The sequence below is a fragment of the Malaclemys terrapin genome, chromosome 1, assembly GCF_027887155.1.
Source record: "Malaclemys terrapin pileata isolate rMalTer1 chromosome 1, rMalTer1.hap1, whole genome shotgun sequence".
NCBI lineage: Eukaryota > Metazoa > Chordata > Testudines > Emydidae > Malaclemys > Malaclemys terrapin.
Genome location: NC_071505.1, coordinates 192442917 through 192456223, shown reverse-complemented (window position 1 = coordinate 192456223; position 13307 = coordinate 192442917). Strand labels below are relative to the sequence as shown.

The window sequence follows — 13307 nt, the reverse complement described above, 5'->3', positions numbered from 1 at the left end:
AATATTTTTTAAAACATGTTTAGCTTGCTGTAAATGAGAACAACTGGGCACAATGCAAATTAAGTGACAGGACAATAGATGTTATTTTAGGTGTATTATACTCAGACTTCTATGGTGAAGCAATCTACAATCATAAATATTTCCTTATATCTGCTGTTAAATACAAAGTAGCCCCTTGCACAAGAAATGCTTATACCCTGTGTCCCCATAGGGACGAGCAATTAAAAAAAAAAAATTATATTGGTAATGGCACCAGCCACTAGAGTTAAGGTGGCTGAGCATTTCTATTCCAACAGTTTTTATACGTACAATACATTCCACACAAGCAACAGAGTGTCCTGTGGCACCTTTAAGACTAACAGAAGTATTGGGAGCATAAGCTTTCGTGGGTAAGAACCTCACTTCTTCAGATGCAAGTAATGGAAATTTCCAGGGGCAGGTATAAATCAGTATGGCGATAACGAGGTTAGTTCAGTCAGGAAGGGTGAGGTGCTGTGCCAGAAGTTGAGGTGTGAACACCAAGGGAGGAGAAACTGCTTCTGTAGTTGGATAGCCATTCACAGTCTTTGTTTAATCCTGATCTGATGGCGTCAAATTTGCAAATGAACTGGAGCTCAGCAGTTTTTCTTTGGAGTCTGGTCCTGAAGTTTTTTTCCTGTAAGATGGCTACCTTTACATCTGCTATTGTGTGGCCAGGGAGGTTGAAGTGTTCTCCTACAGGTTTTTGTAGGAGAACACTTCAACCCTATACTGAAAACCCACCGACCGCTACGCCTACCTTCATGCCTCCAGCTCCACCCCGGACACACCACACGATCCATCATCTACAGCCAAGCGCTGAGGTACAACCGCATCTGCTCCAATCCCTCAGACAGAGACCAACACCTACAAGATCTTCACCAAGCATTCTCAAAACTACGATACCCACATGAGGAAATAAAGAAACAAATCAACAGAGCCAGACGTGTACCCAGAAACCTCCTGCTACAAGACAGGCCCAAAAAAGAAACCAACAGAACCCCACTGGCCATCACCTACAGTCCTCAGCTTAAACCTCTCCAACGCATCATCAGCGATCTACAACCCATCCTGGACAATGATCCCTCACTTTCACAGACCTTGGGAGGCAGGCCAGTCCTCGCCCACAGACAACCAGCCAACCTTAAGCATATTCTCACCAGCACACCGCATCATAACAACCAACTCAGGAACCAACCCATGCAACAAACCTCGATGCCAACTCTGCCCACATATCTACACCAGAAACACCATCACAGGACCTAACCAGATCAGCTACAACATCACCGGCTCATTTACCTGCACGTCCACCAATGTTATATATGCCATCATGTGCCAGCAATGCCCCTCTGCTATGTACATTGGCCAAACTGGACAGTCACTACGCAAGAGGATAAATGGACACAAGTCAGATATCAGGAATGGCAATATACAAAAACCTGTAGAACACTTCAACCTCCCTGGCCACACAATAGTAGATGTAAAGGTAGCCATCTTACAGCAAAAAAACTTCAGGATCAGACTCCAAAGAGAAACTGCTGAGCTCCAGTTCATTTGCAAATTTGACACCATCAGATCAGGATTAAACAAAGACTGAATGGCTATCCAACTACAGAAGCAGTTTCTCCTCCCTTGGTGTTCACACCTCAACTGTTAGCAGAGCACCTCACCCTCCCTGACTGAACTAACCTCGTTATCTCCATACTGATTTATACCTGTCTCTGGAAATTTCCATTACTTGCATCTGAAGAAATGAGGTTCTTACCCACGAAAGCTTATGCTCCCAATACTTCTGTTAGTCTTAAAGGTGCCACAGGACCCTCTGTTGCTTTTTACAGATTCAGACTAACACGGCTACCCCTCTGATACTTGATTCCACACAAGGACTTTCACTAAGCTCAAAGTGTAAGAAAGGCCATGCTATGAACATGAGTGTGGCTACTTTAGCTTCACAGGGTATTCAAGGTTTGTAAGCTAAGGAAGGGGAAAAGAGAATGAAAGAGGATTCATGCAGACACTAAGATGCAAAGGGATACTGTGCAAAACACACAGGTTGGAATGCTGCTCTACAGATCCTATGTGGACAGGACAGAAGCTCTCTCCAAAGCACCACCCTAAGACATTATCAGTGGTTTCTATCCACACTTGCAGGTAAAGAAATTTAGACATGCTATTGCCAAAGTTCTGCAAATCAGCAGACCTTCAAATACACTAGCATGCAATCTTTTTTGTTTTATTTGAGTGTTTTTTTTAAATATGTATTAATTCCCCACCAAAAAAAAACGTACATTAGGAGAATGATACGGTTGAATGAAAAAGCAGTCAAGTCAGGAAATTCTGACTGCAAACTCTTTGGGACAGGGATTGCATTTATGCTGTGTTTTATGCATTACCCAATGTGATGGGAGCCATATCCTGACTGAAGTTTCTAAGCACTATAGTAAGACAAAATAAAACAACATTAATCCATACACGGGGAAGTAGTTATGATAGAGTTTTATATATAGTCATTATGTCTCAAACAATACAATATTATACATTTTACCTTCAACCTTGTCCACACACGTAGCATTTGTAATACCATGTATCCCAGACACTGTTTGTCATATAAATGACTTTCATGAATACATACAATAAACCAAACTTATAAAACATATTGCATATTAAGTATACAGAGTAACAGTGAAAGTCTGCTGACATATATAGGCCATCCAACAATGAAATTATATTAACTTTGTAGTCAACTGACTCCCTGCTATATTGCACCTGAAAAAGTTTGTGATACTAGCTAAAAAGAAAGAGTGTAATACCCCATTGCAGATTCAGGGCTCTATCTTGCAAACACTTACATACAGCAACCAGTCCCACTGCTTTTAAATGTGACCACTTGCATGTATGTAAATATCTGCAGTATCAGGCCCTAACTTCTTAAAATGCATACCATAAAAAGAGAGTGCTTATATAAAAAGTTTAAACTTGTAAAATTATATTGAACCTTTATTACAAAGAAGTTAGTATATATAAGAAAGAAAAAAGTACAAGATGCTATACCTATGCATCTGCGGTTCTAGAAAAAAAATTATATTATGTTGTATTATTCCAGAAACTGATGTGAAGAATTACACATATGGATAAGTGAATTCTCAAATGTTACATCTGATTATCACCTCCCATAACATTATCAAAGTTATCAGCATATTTCAGATGTCCAGGGTAAGTTTTCCTGTTTGTCAGTATACCATCAAATGTGTTTTTAGTTGCTAATCAGAATTTCCAATAATAAAGAAGCCATAATCAACAAAACAGCCAATGAATTTCTACTACCATCACTGGATTATTTAAAAAAAAGTAAATGAAACCATTTAACACACAAATGACTGTAATCAGATTTGTATCCAACATGTATTTTGTAGTTCAGCCCTGTAAAACAACTTATATAAAAACCAAGTATCACCCATACATTATACAAAAATATAATCGGGTTCAAAAAGTTCACGGAGGATAAGTCCATCAATGGCTATTAGTCAAAACGGTCAGGGATGCACCCCACGCTGTGGGTGTCCCTAAAATCTCGGACTGCTAGAAGCTTGGACTGGACAACAAGGGATGGATTACTCAATAATTGCCCTGTTCTGTTCCTTCCCTCTGAAGCATATGACACTGGCCACTTTCCGAAGACAGGATACAGGGCTAGATGGACCACTGATTTGACCCAGAATGGCCATTTTTATGTTATGCTATTGTAACTATTTGTTTAGGTGTCATGACAAAATTTGTTGTGATAACCAGACAGACAAAACAGGGTTCTGCATGAGAAAGAGTCCATGTGTTCAAGACAATGGAAAAAAATGGGCAAGTACTTAACACTTGTCTTGCCTGCCAGACAGCAGTTTTCTTCTCTTTACCATATTACTTCAGTTTGAATGGTGGTTCTCTATGTCTTTGGTCTCAGATGCTACCAATCAGCTTCCTCTACAAGGGAAATGAATGTGCATAGTACTGATTGACTCCTCAGCAATAGACCCTGCTATCAGAATAAACTAGAGGGTGTCTATAGTTACTTTGCTCTCTGAAAGACATGTGGAAACTTGTACACATGCACTGAACAGGTTTAATAATAAACAATCAATTTTAACTACAGTAGAACCTCAGAGTTATGAACACCTCTGGAAAGGAGGTTGTTCATAACTCTGAACAAAATATTCTGGCTGTTCTTTCAAAAGGTTACAACTGAACGTTAACTCAGTACAGCTCTGAATCTTTACTATGCCGAAGAAAAATGCTGCCCCCCCCCCTTTTTTTAGTAGTTTACGTTTAACACATTATTACATTTAGGTTTTTTTTTGGGGGGGGGGGTTCTCTGCTGGTGCCTGATTGTGTAATTCCAGTTCCAAATGAGGTGTGTGGTTGGCTGATCAGTTCGTAACTCTGATATTTGTAATTCTGAGGTTCTACTATACTTACATTTGAACTCAGGATACCACACTCAAGGAAAGGACAAATCAGTCACTTAAAAATATTTTTTCATATAATTTTTAAAGCTTACCGTGGGTTGGCTGCATTAATTCATATAAAAATGTGTTTAATTAAACATTAACACCATTAGTATAAATTAAGATGTTGAAAATTTGATAATTTTTGCTATTTCAATTTATCCAGTCATTCACTTGAATAGATTATTTCTAGGCATCTCAACTAAAATGTGCAGAAAAGTAATGCCCTTGTGCATCAATTTGTAGATTTTTCAAACTGTTGCCTCAAAGTAACAACAAATCTGATGATTAAATATTCTTTCTTTGGGGATGGGGAAACATTTCACTTTAAGGGTACATTAATTAGCCTAGTCCAGGTGTGAGCATCCCCATTGCAAAACCATACCCATTTTACTGTGTCCTCCCCATTTCTGCACTCGTCAGTGTTTGTGGCAGGGGGAGGGGGACATATCTGATGGCTCTTAATAGTGACTGTGAAATGCTCAGGGAGATTAGAGAGGCTCAATAATAAGGAGGGATTTCAACTATCCCCATATTGATTGGGTACATGTCATCTCAGAACGGGATGCAGAGATAAAGTTTCTTGACACCTTAAATGACTGCTTCTTGGATTAGCTAGTCCTGGAACCCACAAGAGGAGAGGCAATTCTTGATTTAGTCTTAAGTGGAGCACAGGATCTGGTCCAAGAGGACCAAGCTGGACCGCTTTGTAATAGTGGCCATAATATTATTAAATTTAACAACCCTATGGCTGGGAAAACACCACAGCAGACCACCATTGTGGCATTCAATTTTAGAAAGGGGGACTACACAAAAATGAGGAAGTTAGTTAAACAGAAATTAAAAGGTACCATGCCAAAAGTGAAATCTCTGCAAGCTGCATGGAAACTTTTTAAAGACACCATAATACAGGTTCAACTTAAACGCATACCCCAAATTTAAAAACATTGTTAAGAGAATCAAAGAAGTGCCACAGTGGCTAAACAACAAAGTAAAAGATGCAGTGAGAGACAAAAAAGGCATCTTTTAAAAAGTGGAAGTTAAATCCTAGTGAGGAAAATAGACAGAAGCATAAACTCTGGCAAATTAAGTATAAAAATATAATTAGGAAGCCCAAAAAAGAATCTGAAGAACAGCTAACCAAAGACTCAAAAAGTAATAGCAAAAAAAAATTTAAGTATATCAGAAGCAGGAAGCCTGCTAAACAACCAGCGGGGCCACTGGACGATCAAGACGCTAAAGGAGCACTCAAGGATAAGCCCACTGCGGAGAAACAAAATTAAATCTTTGTATCTGTCTTCATGGCTGAAGATGTGAGGGAGATTCCCAAACCTGAGCCATTCTTTTTAGGTGACAAATCTGAAGAACTGTCCCAGATCGAAGTGTCAGAGGAGGTTTTGGAACAAATTGATAAACTAAATAGGAGGTTCCCAATTTTTTGTATTGGTGACCCCTTTCACACCTCAAACCTATGAGTGTGACCTCCCCTTACAAATTAAAAACACTTTTTTTATATTTAACGCTATTATAAATGCTGGAGGCAAAGCAGAGTTTGGGGGTGGAGGCTGACCGCTCGCAACCCCCCCGTGTAATAAACTTGCAACCCCTGAGGGGTCATGACCCCCAGTTTGAGAACCCCCGAACTAAACAGTAATAAGTCACCAGGACCAGATGGTATTTCACCCAAGAGTTCTGAAGGAACTCAAACGTAAAATTTCAGAACAACTAATTGTGGTTTGTAACCTATCATTTAAATCAGCTTCTGTACCAAAATGACTGGAGGATAGCTAATGTGACGCCAATTTTTAAAAAGGGCTCCAGAGGTGATCCCAGCAATTACAGGCTGGTAAGCCTGCCTTCAGTACTGAGCAAACTGGTTGAAACTATAGTAAAGAACAGAACTGTCAGACACATAGATTAACATAATTTGTTGGGGATGAGTCAACATGATTTTTGTAAAAGGAAATCATGCTTTACCATCTACTAGAATTCTTTGAAGGGGGTCAACAAGCATGTGGATAAGAGGGATCCAGGGGATACAATGTACTTAGATTTTCAGAAAGCCTTTAACAAGGGTCCTCACCAAAGGGTACGTCTTCACTACCCGCCGTATCGGCGGGTATCAATCGATTTATCGCATCTCGTTAAGACGCGATATATCGATCCCCAAACGTGCTCACCGTCGACTCCGGAACTCCACCAAAGCGAGCGGCAGTAGCGCAGTCGATGGGGGAGCCGCGGCCGTCGATCCCGCGCTGTGTGGACCCCAGGTAATTTGATCCAAGATACTTCGACTTCAGATACGCTATTTGCGTAGCTGAAGTTGTGTATCTTAGATCGATCCCCCCCCCAGTGTAGACCAGCCCAAAGACTTTTAAGCAAAGTAAGCTATCATGAGATAAGAAGGAAGGTCCTCTCGTGGATTGGTAACTGGTTAAAATATAGGAAACAGAGGGTAGGAATAAAGGGTCAGTTTTCAGAATGGAGAGAGGAAAATAGTGCTATCCCCCAGGGGTCTGTACTGGGACCGGTCCTATTCAACAGATTCATAAATGATCTGGGAAAAGGGATAAACAGTGAGGTGACAAAATTTGCAGATGATACAAAACTACTCAAGATAGTTAAGTCCCAAGCAGACTGTGAAGATCTACAAAAGGATCTCACAAAACTGGGTGACTGGGCAACGAAATGGCAGATGAAATTCAATGTTGATAAATGCAAAATAATGCACATTGGAAAACATAATCCCAACTATACATATAAAATGATGGGGTCTAAATTAGCTATTACCACTCAAGAAAGCTCTTGGAGTCATTGTGGATAGTTCTCTGAAAACATCCACTCAATGTGCAGCAGCAGTCAAAAAAGCAAACAATGTTGGGAATCATTAAGAAAAGGATAGATAATAAGCCAAAAAATATAAATATTGCCTCAATATAAATCCAAGGTAGGCCCACATCTTGAATACTGCGTGCAGATGTGGTCAACCCATCTGAAAAAGAGATATTTTGGAATTGGAAAAGGTACAGAAAACAGCAACAAAAATTATTAGGGGCATGGAACAGCTTCCGTATGAGGAAAGATTAATAAGACTGGGACTTTTCAGCTTGGAAAAGAGATGACTAAGGAGGGATATGATAGAAGTCTATAAAATCATGACTGGTGTGGAGAAAGTAAAGAAGGAAGTCTTATTTACTCCTTCTCATAACACACAAGCTTGGGGTAACTAACAAAAGTAATAGGCAGCAGGTTTAAAACAAACAAAAAGGAAGTATTTTTTCACGACGCACCGTTAATCTGTGGAACTCCTTGCCAGAGGATGTTGTGAATGCCAAGACTATAATATACTTTAAAAAAGAACTAGATAAGTTCATGGAGGATAGATCCATCAATGGCTATTAGCCTGGATGGGCAGGGATGGTGTCCCTAGCCTCTGTTTGCCAGAAACTGAGAATGAGCAACAGTGGATGGATCACTTGATGATTACCTGTTCTGTTCATTCCTTCTGAGGCACCTGGCATTGGCTACTGTCGGAACACAGGGTACTGCGATAAATGGACCTTTGGTCTAACCTAGTACGGCTATTCTTATGTTCTCTTTGGGCTAAGGTTAACGATGATTCTTTCACAGTCAATTGTGGGAGAACTTGTTTGGCCTTCATGGGGAATTATGGGAAGCCTATCAGCACTTGCGCAATTTAGCCTCCATCCTCACTGCAAAGCGGACAGGTTCCAGCCTAAGCTAAAGCAGAGCTTAAGCTTAAACCTCCTCCAAGCAACGATATGTAGACAGGAGGTTGGGTTAAAACACAAGTGAACTCTGCAGTGAAGACTTACTGAAAGTATTGAAATATGCCTGTAATAGGAAAAGAAGTTATAAGCTGGTAAATTTTATAAGCTGTACTCGGGAGAGATGGAGGATCATAAAGAAAATAGAATTAAATCTTTCATCCCTAAAAGAGAAAAGATGATCCAAATAGGTTATATTTGGAGACCACTAGCAAACTGTTACATGAGAGCATGTTGTGCAGTTGATAATAAAGCCATTCAAGCTTTTATGAGGATGACCTGTCTCCCTCACCACCTTGGGAAAAAGTGTTAATGTATTTTTAGATTGCACTTATATTCTCACTGAACAGTATAGTTAGTTGTTTCTAAAGAGTGTCCAGATCATGTTGCAAATTGTTCCATGTAATTTTTTTAAATGGCCAGTACAATATATACTAGAGAGAATTCCTCTCTCATTCCAATAACAAATGAAAAAGAATATATTCCTCTTAACAGAATTACCTGTTTCCTTATTTTCGCACAGATTTACAACAACAAAAATACACACCACATAATTAGGAAAGCTTTCAATAGGAAAATGGACATTCTTGTAGCAAAACACACCACAGTATATATATAAAAAATAAAATAAAAAGGTTTTTAAAGTCTATTTAGATGAATTTATGACACAACCAAAGTCAGTCAAAAGTTAAGATTGCCCTAATACACTCATACTCAAGAAGCAAAACAGGTGTAATACTGCTCATTTTTAAAGTGATTTATAAACCCAACCCATTTTAATCAAGTGTGTAGAGAAAATTAATTATGATAGGTCTATAAAAATAAGTTATTCCACAATAACAGTATTCATTTGAAAAAGTTCAGAGTCTCAGAAGTGCTACAAGTTTCCCAGAATTCGCACAAAATAGAAAGATACCAAAAGCATTTAGGGTCTCATTATGGAGAAATAATTTTCCAAATGGTCATCTTTTAAAAATCTGTGTCATTTAAGTTATACAAAGGCTAAAAACCCACTGAAACTGCACTAATATGTTAAATTGTTTGTAAATCCAATTTTCAATAGTTGCTTTCAAGTTTGAGCCCTTATGTGCCTACTTTCAGGTAAAGGCAGACCATAACAGTTATGAACACCTCAGAATAAGAGCTTTTAAAAGGAAAATTCAGTCACGCTAGAACACCATTTAATAGAGAAGCATTTGTGTTTTAGCTCACTACCCAGGTTTTTCTATTAAGAGAAATGTAGCTATAAAGCCCTGTCTTGACAGATAAAAAGTATGTTTTCCAGTTAAGTTAGCTGAACATGATTGAAAAGCCACGCTGAACATGAAGCTGTTTAGGTAGAATGCTACAACAGAACCAGTTAGCAATTTCAAATGTGTTAGCCTGCATCTTAAAGAGTATAAGGACAGCTTTTCAATCTTGTTACTCTAACTCAGGGGGTCAGCAACCTCTGGCACATGGCTCGCCAGGGTAAGCACCCTGGCGGGCCGGGCCAGTTTGTTTACCTGCCGCGTCCGCAGATTCGGCCGATCGCAGCTCCCACTGGCCGGGGTTCGCCACTCCAGGCCAATGGGGGAGGCAGGAAGCTGTGGCCAGCACATCCCTCGGCCCGCGCCGCTTCCCACAGTCCCCATTGGCCTGGAGCAGCGAACCGCAGCCAGTCAGAGCCGCGATCGGCTGAACCTGCGGACGCGGCAGGTAAACAAACTGGGCCAGCCCGCCAGGGTGCTTACCCTGGTGAGCCGCGTGCCAGAGGTTGCCGACCCCTGTGCTAACTCATTTGAGTTAACATGATAGACACCTCACCCCTCTTTGGCTATTAAGACAGTCTAGAGGTTTTAACTCAGTTACAAGTTTCTCTCTATGCCCTTTTCTAGACTAAGATTTAAAGATGAGGTACTAGCATGTGTTAGAAAACACATGCTAACTTTTTAAAAGTCTAGTCTAGACAAGTTACAATGCCTTAATACATGCTAAACTGGTCAAGTTAGTGCACCTTGTCCAGACTATTAGCTAACATGTGCTAACATCTACACAGAGCCCAAAACTTTCAAAAATGCTTAACAGACCACATCATTACACCTTCCATATAGAGTGAATACTATCCACAAGTCACTGGACTGTTTTTGAAGCACAAGTATCGGAGAAATCTCTTTGCCGCCACTACTACTTGCTAAAACCATCCTCATTCACTCCTCTTTCCCTCAAGTTGCCGACCCTAACAAAACCAAAATGATAAGTTCTAAACCTAGACAAATCTCTATAATACTGTTACTGACATAACAAATTGTGTCCTACCATACTTTTCCTTAGCCTGGAAACAATATCAAAGCACTTTCATTTAGTAAACACTTGCACAGTTTCTAGGAATAGGGAACTGTCCTTTTTAGTAAGATTATAAAAGCAATAGCTCTCTCATATTCAACTCCTAAACCAGATGCATTAACTTTACACATTAACTTCAAGACACATGCATCAAGCGATGTTAAGCTTCAGACACTTGTTCTAAATAAATGCCAAAAAAATTAATGGAAAGAAAACATAAACCTAACGCACCATATATGTTAATTACTTTAAAGCTCAAATATAAAGAACACCCTAGTTGTAGATACCTCATATGAGCTGATGACACCAAGGACAGTCTACAGAATAGTTTATTTACAAAGTTCACTAAATATATGAAAAACAGTAGTCAATAGATAACATCTAACATTCAAATACTGCAATGAAATTACTAATACATCACACCCAAAAGAGTATAATTATTTCAACAGTATTCAGCTATTACAAAAAAACTGTTAATGTTTTATGAGAATAATTCAGGATTATGCCTTCTTCATTTGGAATAAATTAAAGAAACTGATGACACAACATGGAGATATCAATACAATGATAAAATAGCTAACTTCTACTTGTATAGAACCTTGGAACACTGTCCACATAAAAGAAGTGTTCCAAGAAGAAGTGGGTATTCACCCACGAAGGCTCATGCTCCTATACGTCTGTTAGTCTATAAAGTGGCACAGGACTCTTTGCTGCTTTCATAAAAGTGACGGTAATCCTTGCAAGTGTTTAGAAACACAAGCTAATAGCACATTATCACTAGGATGAAAAAAAGTCTGTTGTAAAAAAATATTTTATGCTTGATTTATTTTTTGGAGACAGATCTCCTGTGTTTATTAGCTAAAAAAAGACAGATCTGTTTGATTTTTTTCCTCTCTTGACTGGGGAATAATGGGAGAACTAAGCAGCACCAGCATTCAAGACTCTTGATCAAAGAATCCTTACATAGTCCTTGGAAAGACTAAACTGGAAACTTCAAAGTTGATTAAGAGTCAGAAACACATCAATATTGGAATGTCTCATTACAGTACCTGAGTTGTGTTTGGGGGCTTTGTTTGTTAGAGAAAGAGCTGCTTTACAGCAAAAACATTCAATATATGAAGTGGATAATGTATGTTCTAGTTTCTTTACCAACACAGAGCAAAATCCCTAAAAGATTGCAGCTAACTGTCTAACAACTAGAAGATAGGCACTCTGTGGGTGCCCCAGAATGACAGTAACGTGACACAAGTATTCCCACCACCCCCACCTCCAACTTCCACACCTGCCATGGAAGTCACTTACCCGAGTGCAGACGGGGCACCTCAACCCACCACCACAACAGGTGCCTGCTCTGTTAAACTTCTGACTCCTTCCCCCGGCCTTGGGGGCTGCGGGAGAGTCCGACACCTCCCACCTATCGTAAGGTCAGAGCCGGAGAGTCCTGCCAGCCCCTTCCCTCTACACAGTCGGGATCATCTCCCTGCTCTCCCAGCCCCGGGACCGGAGCGATCCCCTCCGACACGAGCAGCCTGTGCTGAGCACTGGGGCCCGCCACCTTCACGCCAGGGAGAAAAGGGTGTTGCGGCTGCCCAGCCGGTGCCACCTTCCCCTGGGCTGCGCGGGTGTAGTGGGCCCCGGCCCGGCAGGTTGGGGCGGGGACTCCCCGGGCCCCTCTCTCTAAGATGGCAGCGGGGCTGTCCCCACGCCGAGGGGATGGCATTAGCTGGCCTGGTGCGAGAGGCTCCGGCCAGGACACTTACCCGTGGGGGTTGGGGGTGGCCACTGCTCTCCTGCCCGGCTGCCGTGGGGGGCCCGATCCCGGCAGAGGCCTCCTCTCTCGAGCTCCGAGGAGGCGGCGGCTGGGCACAGCGCTTCCCCCGCTTCGGCCGGGGGCCCCAGCACCGCAGCGCCTCCGCTCCGCAGTCCAGTCGCCCTCGGGCCCCGGTGTGGTGCGGGGCCCCGGCGGGAGCCCGCAGCGCGCCTCCCTCTCGCGGGGAGTCGGGCGGGGGGGCCCGGCCCGGCGGGCGGATCCGCGGCGCTTCCTGGCCGGGCAGATTTTCTATCGCTCACAAAATGGCGCGCGTTCCAAACCTGCGCAGCGACCGGCGGCGGCAGCGGGGCCCGGACGCGGCGGCGGCCTGAGCCCCGGCCAGGCAGAGCGGAGACAGCCGCGAGAGCGAGCGAGCGGGGGGAGCGCAGCGCCGAACCGAGCCCCCGGGAACTCCTCGCTCACTTGCCCGCTCGCTCCCCCCTCCCCCCCGCTCCTCCCCCTCCCCCCTTCCGAGCCGGCTTCTCCAGGGCTGTACTCCGGACCGCTCCTTGCCGCGCCCACCCGCGCTGCCGCCTCCCCCTCGCCCCCTCCCTGCTGTCCCTGGGCCCGCGAGGGGTGAAGCCCCCAAAACCCGCGAGGACAATTTCCTGGGTAAAATTATAATTCGGGCGGGAAGGGAAATTATTTGAAAAAAAAAAAAAAAAAAAAAAACCCAACTGACAAAATGGCGACGGGACAAGCCTGTTACTATGGCAACTGTCAATCACGCCGCGAGGCGCCCCGCCCCTGAGGCGGGAGGCCGCTCTGACGTGGTGAAGGGGGAGAAATGGGCGAAAGAGGGGCTTGGTTGCCTTGGCAACTGGTGCTTCTCGCCCTCCCTCCTTCCCTCCCCTGTTCCACCATGGCGTGACG

The 13307-nt window shown here is 42.5% G+C and overlaps 1 protein-coding gene across 1 annotated transcript in view; it reads right to left on the bottom strand.

The window, feature by feature from the left end:
• The window catches only part of DYRK1A (dual specificity tyrosine phosphorylation regulated kinase 1A), a 139256-nt gene extending 126394 nt beyond the window's left edge, over nt 1–12862 (bottom strand). Inside the window, exon 1 of the mRNA XM_054049022.1 lies at nt 12385–12862. The gene's annotated coding sequence lies outside the window, so the exon portion shown is untranslated. The remainder of the gene's footprint in view (nt 1–12384) is intronic.
• Between the last annotated feature and the right edge of the window lie 445 nt (nt 12863–13307).